Raw genomic sequence first — 7,779 nt, 5'->3', positions numbered from 1 at the left:
CATATTCAATAAGGTCAGGCGCAAAAATAACTGTGTCCACGCCTTTTCAGCGCTAATTCGTCACTGCGCATCTTTAGTAAATCCTGACAGTAATATTTTAACGCCAAAAGACGGTGTGTGCTGGCACAAGCTGTTAGTAAATCTGGAACTATATATTTTTAAATTATAAAAACAAATTTATTTGATTATATTAAATATCTAATTCTAATATAATTACATTTGCAAATTATATTTTCTTAAATGTTTACTTTGTTTTCAGGTTAAATTAGCCTACTGTATAGTTTTAATGTGGTCAGACCCCCATAAATATGCAGTATTATATATATATATATATATACACTGTATATACCAAGAGATTGTAAGAACACAAAAGATGAAAAACACTGACTTTCACTGTAGCAAGTCTAATTCACTGTAGCAAGTCAAATTTTTTCACATTTTGTATTTGATGGGAATAACATATTAAAAGTTTGTTGTTCAACAGGTGTTCATGTTGGTATTGTGCATCAGTCAGCGTACGGCAAAAATCCAACAGCATTTTACTTTGGAAATATTGTGCAGCCACATCAAATGAGACAAACGCATCTCTGTTAATGAGCATTAAATGGCTGCTGATTGTTTGATTGAACTGCTGTCACCTATCTAAGCGTGTCTAATTGAAGCGCGCCGAGTGAGGCGTTTACAGTGCCTCTGACAAAAAGAAGTCCTCTGAATGAGAAACTCTGATGTTTTGTGTGTGGCAATTACCAGAGAAAAGCCGAGCGAGCTTTTCTTGTTCTCTAGTCTTTACACAGACTTGATCTATCTTACGAAGTTGCTGTGAAGCTGCGGCTTTGTGGATTTTTATCACACGGCCCGTTGGTTGCGTGAGAACAATGGCAATGCAAATAGGCTGATAAGACATTCGGTTTTTGGTTGCAAACGGGGAGGCAGGCCTGTTTTTCGCATCTGCAGAGTTTGGTTTAAATTAACTACAAAAAAGAGGGTGCGAGAAAGAAAATCACAATCTAAATATCAGATTATATAACGTGTTTGATAATTTCCCATCATTATCAACACCACACTGTCATTCACATTCCTCCAGTGTCATTACATTGGCAAACACATGAATTTGAATCTACAGAGCCCCCATAAATTATAATACGTTTTATGGAGGGCAGCTGCATGGAATAAATGAGCATAGCTTTTGTTTGCCAACTGTTTCTGATACAAGTGCGAATATTGATGGTTGGGAAGGGGGCCGAGATTTTGAGGGACACGGTGTAGCTCAGTCTTGCTGAGATAAAATTCAGTCCTTTATCAGGAAAAAGCCCTTTCCTCCGCCTTTCTCCAGCACTATTCCTCCGTCCGCCCGCCTGCGTGGTGGTCTGACAGATTAAACGCCGTCACCACAATGGCATAGTTGCGTGCGGGGCTTTAATATTGTCCACTGGAGCCCCCCGTTTCCTCATTTAATTCCTGTGTAATATGTTGGCCAGAAAACCCTCATGCTGTACACAATGCACGTCCAGCTAAGACACAAAAAAGGCTAATTAGTCGCCCACCCTACCACTCCGCCCCCTCTCGCAAATCCTCATTCTTTCCATTTACAGCCGCAGTATCTGGTTTTGTTATCAGGGCCACCAATGTGTTGTTGGCTGCTATTGTTTTGCTTTATTTGACATATAATGTGGCTCAAATGAAACAGTAAATTACTTCTTGAGTGTTGGATTTTAACTACGAGCCGGCAGACATATAGACACGTTCTGGGTTCAATATAAGTTCTGTGGCATGCTGCCAATTGCCACTATCTGGACTCTACTGTCAGTAAAAAATGTTTAACACAATGCTTTTACAAAGACAATAAGCAGTGTAATGCATTCAATGTAAAATGACACATGCAAAAATAGCAGAACGAGACTGTTTAGTAGTTTTTAGATAACTAGTTATCTAGTTATTAGTTAAGTGGATAACAAAGTTCATCCATATAAACTTTTCCCCCTTTTTCAATGAAGGAAAAATGTATGTACACTACAGTTCAAACTTTTTGAATTAAGTTTCAAAAATGGTCTTATGCTCACCATTTATGCATTTTTATGCATAATTATGCATATAAATAATACAGTAAAAACTGTAATTTTGTGAAATATTATTTACAGTTTCAAATAACTTTTCTATTTTAATATATTTTAAAATGTAATTTATTCCTGCGACACAAAGCTGAATTTTCAGCATCATTACTTCAGTCTTCAGTGTCACATGATCCTTCAGAAATCATTCTAACATGATCATTTTTTGCTCAAGAAACATTTCTGATTATTATATTTGAACAGAAGTGTACCTGCATTTCTATTTGACACATTTTACATAATAATATAAAATTACTTTTTTTTTTTCTAAAGTAACATTTTTATACAATTTTTCTTTGGTAAATGAGCTACAAATACTAATAGACACATAGCTCAACATTTGCATTAAACCTGAAATATTCCTTCAAGAACGTGTCTAAATGTCTTGCATCATGAAAATCCTTGAGCAGTATCCTTGTTTTCTCAGGTTCTGTAAATGTACTTCTGTTCTCAGCCTAATAAAATATATATAAATATAAATCTGACACCTTAGCAAAGGTCTTTTTTAATGTTGTGACAACAAATCTCCCTGTTAATACATTTATACGGCTGATTATACTGTATGAGCACAGATGGTGTCCTCCTCAACTCCTTACAAAATATGTAAACAAAAAACATAAACCTTAATATCCTTCCCTCAACTTCAGAAAGTTATATCAAACACTAGCGCCACATAAAACCGATCTGTGAGATGTGCTTAACAGTGAACGGAGGCCTAAAACAACACAGATGACACATGCAAATAAATAATTTTACAGTATGTGCAAAGCCAGTTCATCGCATCTCTCAAATAGCATCATATTGTCACCTGGTTGTCAAGTCTGTGAGATCAAACATACAGCTGGAGGTCTATTAAGTGTCTATGTGACATAATCGAATCTGTGTGCTTAGTAAATCCATAAACTGATTGGCTGCTTTCAGACGTATGATCTAATGCAATACATATTAAAACTCTACAGCTCTCTTTATTTCCTTTTCATTCGATTGTACGCTGTCAGAAAATAAATATCATTATCTAAGAGTGACAGACTAAAGCGTTCTGAAATTCCCTTATGCCAGCGGGCTGCCGATGTGACGCCTCATGAAAGCCAGCGAGATGCCTAACAATCACTAGCACACACTAGATTGTATGGAGGAGTTTATAATTATAATCTGTGAGAGCAAGAAAAGTGGAAATTGGTGGCTTGGATTGTGAAAAGCTGGCCTCTTCAACAATGTACAGTAGCTTTTGATTGGCTTTGAAATCATCTAATGTCAGGAAATGTTACGAAGTCAGACTTGTAAGCTTTTTACAAAACTCAACAACGAACAAAAGACTTCAATAAACAACTCTGAACTCTGAGCCCTTTCGGAATAAAGAAACGCTATTTCGTCTTGGGCAACGTAAGGCATTCTTGTCAAGCTTCGCTTTGTGCCCTCGCAATGTCTTCAGCGTATTGTTAATGCTAGACAAGACATGCGTGCCAAAGATGTATTATGTTATGTATATATTGTAATGTCCAATACTACTTGTTTTATTCAAAATGACTTAAGTAATGTCACACTAATGTCTCACAGTGAGTGAAAACTGGCAATCAACATCATACAATGGTATAGCAATAACAAACGTAGTACAAACATAAAACGCAATTTTGCAGTGAAATGTACACCTTCAACAGACAATGAATACCCACTTTAAACAGATTCACAAACTTTTACGGTGCGAGCGATGCTGGGTAACCATCAGTGCCATAATACGTATATTACAGTGCTTGTTTTAGGTTAACAACAAAGTATCACTTATTCTTTGATGAATAGAAAGTTCAAAAGAACAGAGTTGAGTTGAAATTGACACACACACACACACACACACACACACACATATACTATATTAGTGTTATTTTAGTATCATTGACATACTATTATAGCTTTTGCTAATATTTTTTAATCATATATATTGTATATAATACTTTACTATTTTAATGTTAAACATATCATAAAAAATTAATATTATTAATATTTTTAAATGTTGAAATATTTTATTGTGTCATCCTCTTTACAGCACCACAGCAAAAAAGAAAGATTATAAAGTAAATACATTTATATTTCTGCTTTGATACTAATTTCAGTTTAAGTAATTCTGTCATGTGTTTTTGTCATTTTTATTAATTGTTTTAAAATATGTCTATACAATTTTTATCTCAGTTTTAGTTTTAGATATTTTAGGTGAAGCAATTAAAAATGAAATCAATACTTCATTTATATTCATATTAGTGCTGTCAAACGATTAATCGCAATTAATCGCATCCAAAATAAATGTTTTTGTTTACATGATATATATGTGTGTGTTGTGTATATTTATTATGTATATATACAGACATACACATACAGCATATATTTAGAAAATATTTACATGTATATATTTAATATATAAACATAACATATCCCAGAGCTCGCTCCAGTGTCGGCTCCAGCCCCAGAGCTCGCTCCAGTCCCAGCTTCTCGAAGGTGCTTTGCTGTGCCTGCTCCTCCAGAGCGCCCTCCAGTGCCAGCACCACGTAAGCGCTACCCCAATTCCCCCGTATAGCCCAGGGAGGGCTCCCGATCCCCCGTATAGCCCAGGGAGGGCTCCCGTTCCCCCGTTAAGCCCAGGGAGGGCCCCCGTTCCCCAGTTAAGCCCAGGGAGGGCTTAAACTACCTGCTCCGCCATGGCCTCCCGAGTCCCCTGCTCCACCATGGCACCCCGAACGGGTACCGCTCTGGAGGCCCACTGTCCCGTGTCTGTCCTGAGGGACCTCCAGAGTGCCCCTCCCCATTGGATGTTATATGGCGTGAGGACACCCCTTCCGGAGGGGGGCGTTATGTCAGACTCTGTTCCATGTTTTGTGTGTGTCCTGCTCCCCATGTGCCTTCCCATGCCCTTATTTGGTTAGTTTCCTGTTCCTCCCCTGATTACTTGATGTTTCATTGCTCCCAGGTGTGTCTCGTCATCCCCTCCTCCTGTGTGTATAAATGGTGTTCCCAGTACCAAGTTCTCTGTCCGCTGTTAAACGTCTTCCTGAGTTCGTCTCCCTTGGTTCCTGAAAATAAAGTCTTGGTAAAGTATTCTCCAGCGTCTCCTCGTTCCTCGTGTGTGTGCATCGTGACAGTATGTGTGCTGTGTATATTTATTATGTAGATATAAATACACACGCATGTATATATTTATTTAAAAATAGGTTGTTTATATATTTATATGAATAAATATAGACATGTAAATATTTTCAAAATATATACTGTGTGTTTATATATACATAATAAATATACACAGAACACACATATATTATGCAAACAAAAACTTCTCCATTTTGTATGCGATTAATTGTTTGACAGCACTAATTCATATATTTAGCAAGGACCCATTAAATTAGCCAAAAAAGTGGAAGACATTTAAAATGTTACAAAAAGTTTTCTATTTAAAATTAATGGTGTTTTTCTAACATATTCAGGGATGGGCAGTATTTCAAATACATGCATTTCAAATAGGCTACATATGTGAAATACGAAATACTATTTTGTATTGTAAAGCCTTTGAAAAAAAAAATCTGGCCAATGCTGCTGAAAGTCCCCAATAATCACATATGATCTCTGACACACATATCTCAGGTACAAACAAAAACAGGAATAAGAATAGGAAATACAGGCTTTTCAATCCCCGACTGTAAATATGACCTGAGACCTCTGGTGCCCACAGTATTTTCTGATTGTTAAACCCAGCACAGCATCATCATGGCCCTCCAAACACAACTGTTTTGCATAGAAGCCTGTTTACAAGCGCTCATGAATAAGTTAGCCCACAGCGGCAGCCGAACATGTGGGGAAGACACTCTCCCTTGAATCTAAGTAGGTTAAATCAAGTTGCCAAATGGAGTGGATTTGACAAGGCTCCTGCTACCCCAATGAGCATGAACTATCTCATCTCCTCTGAAATGGATATTTTCCCTACATTTTCACGCTGGACCGGAAGTCCCGGGAGCAACGGCTGCCACTGGAAACCCAAAATGAAGCTGACAGGAGTGAGACGTGAAGCTAGCGCTCTGTTTTGATCGACACTTAAAGCCCATCGCTCGACTTTCGGTCAAAGAAAACGGGAAGCCTTTTGACATTTTCTATTGCGACGACATGCAATCCTTCCACGGTGGTCTGTGCCCAAGGCTTTGAGAGTGGAAAACTGTTTTTTGTTTTGTTTTGCAGTGTCCAAGAGCAGCAGTTTGCTGTGCCGGGTTTGTCCCTGAGATGTGCGTGACTAGAGGAGGCCACGTTCGCCGAGAGAATTAGCACAGCGACCCAGTTTAGACACCGAAAGCCTGACTCTGCGGCTCAGACACTTAACCTTTACTGACACGTGCAGACAGCGGCAGCACTTTAGAAAGGAGGCAGAGGAGAAGGAAATGGATTGCTGTGAGTGCTATTAGCCACAGATCGAGCAGAAAATTACCTGACAAACTATGAGTTTGTGACGGTTTGAGTAATATGGTCAAAACAGAATGCAGCGGTACCGGCAACACGAGGGAAATTGAATTAATAACAATTCCACAGCATTTAGTCATGTGTCCTCTAAAATATACAGTGGCTGCTCATTCCAGTGCAATGAGAACTGCGAGAATGAGCTGGTAAATAGAACTGAGAAACTAGATAAAGAAACAAAGGCCTTTTAAAAATCTTATAAATTAGGACCAAAGATTAATATAATATAATATAATATAATATAATATTATATTATATTATTACATGGCATCATCTTTGTTACTTTAAAAATTACGTTTATTATTTTGAACCTAATGCATTATATTATATTATATTATATTATATTATATTATATTATATTATATTAGCCAAAACTATTACATCAAAAATGCATTATATTATATATTATATATAATACTTTACTATTTTAATAATAAACATATAATATAAAATAATATTAACATTTTAAATTGTGTATCATCTTCTTTACAGCAGCACAGCAAAAAAAACAAGAAAAAATGTGAAATGAGAAAGAAAAAAATATATACACACGTACATACATATATACATAAATGTAATACTTTATTTAATATTAATATTAAACACTAAATATTGTTGATATTTTTAAAAGTGTCTCTAAAACCATCTTCTATACAGTAATTTCATTTTTAATTACTTCACTTAAAATAACTCAAACTAAAACTGTATACACATATTTTAAAGATAAATTGTAAAATTGTAATAATTAATTTTAATAATTTTATATGTAAACACTTTTTTTAATTTGCAAATAAATAAATAAAAATAAAATACAATAAAAATAAATGAATTAAAAAAGAATATATATACATAATATAAATACACACATACAGTATATATATTGAAAATATTTACATGTATATAGATTTATATATTTATATTCTTAGATTTTATATTATGCATAAATATATTTAATATATAAACCTATTTTTCTTAAATATATACATGCATGTGTTTGTATTTATATACATAATAAATATACACAGTATACACACATTATGTAAACAAAAACTTTTATTTTGGATGTGATTAATCCCGATTAATCGCTTGACAGCACTAACATATAAATACATAAATATATAAATATATATGTGTGTGTGTGTGTGTGTGTGTGTGTGTATATATATATATATATATATATATATAT

At 35.3% G+C, this 7,779-nt stretch overlaps 1 protein-coding gene across 1 annotated transcript in view; it reads right to left on the bottom strand.

Annotated features, from left to right (window-relative positions):
* epha8 (eph receptor A8) overlaps positions 1 to 7,779 on the bottom strand; it is a 108,221-nt gene that overhangs the window by 39,958 nt on the left and 60,484 nt on the right. The gene's annotated exons all lie outside the window — the stretch shown is intronic.

This window comes from Sinocyclocheilus anshuiensis, unplaced genomic scaffold, assembly GCF_001515605.1.
Source record: "Sinocyclocheilus anshuiensis isolate Anshui unplaced genomic scaffold, SAMN03320099.WGS_v1.1 scaffold623, whole genome shotgun sequence".
Lineage (NCBI taxonomy): Eukaryota > Metazoa > Chordata > Actinopteri > Cypriniformes > Cyprinidae > Sinocyclocheilus > Sinocyclocheilus anshuiensis.
The sequence above is the reverse complement of the archived record's forward strand: the minus strand, read 5'-3'. Positions and strand labels throughout refer to the sequence as shown.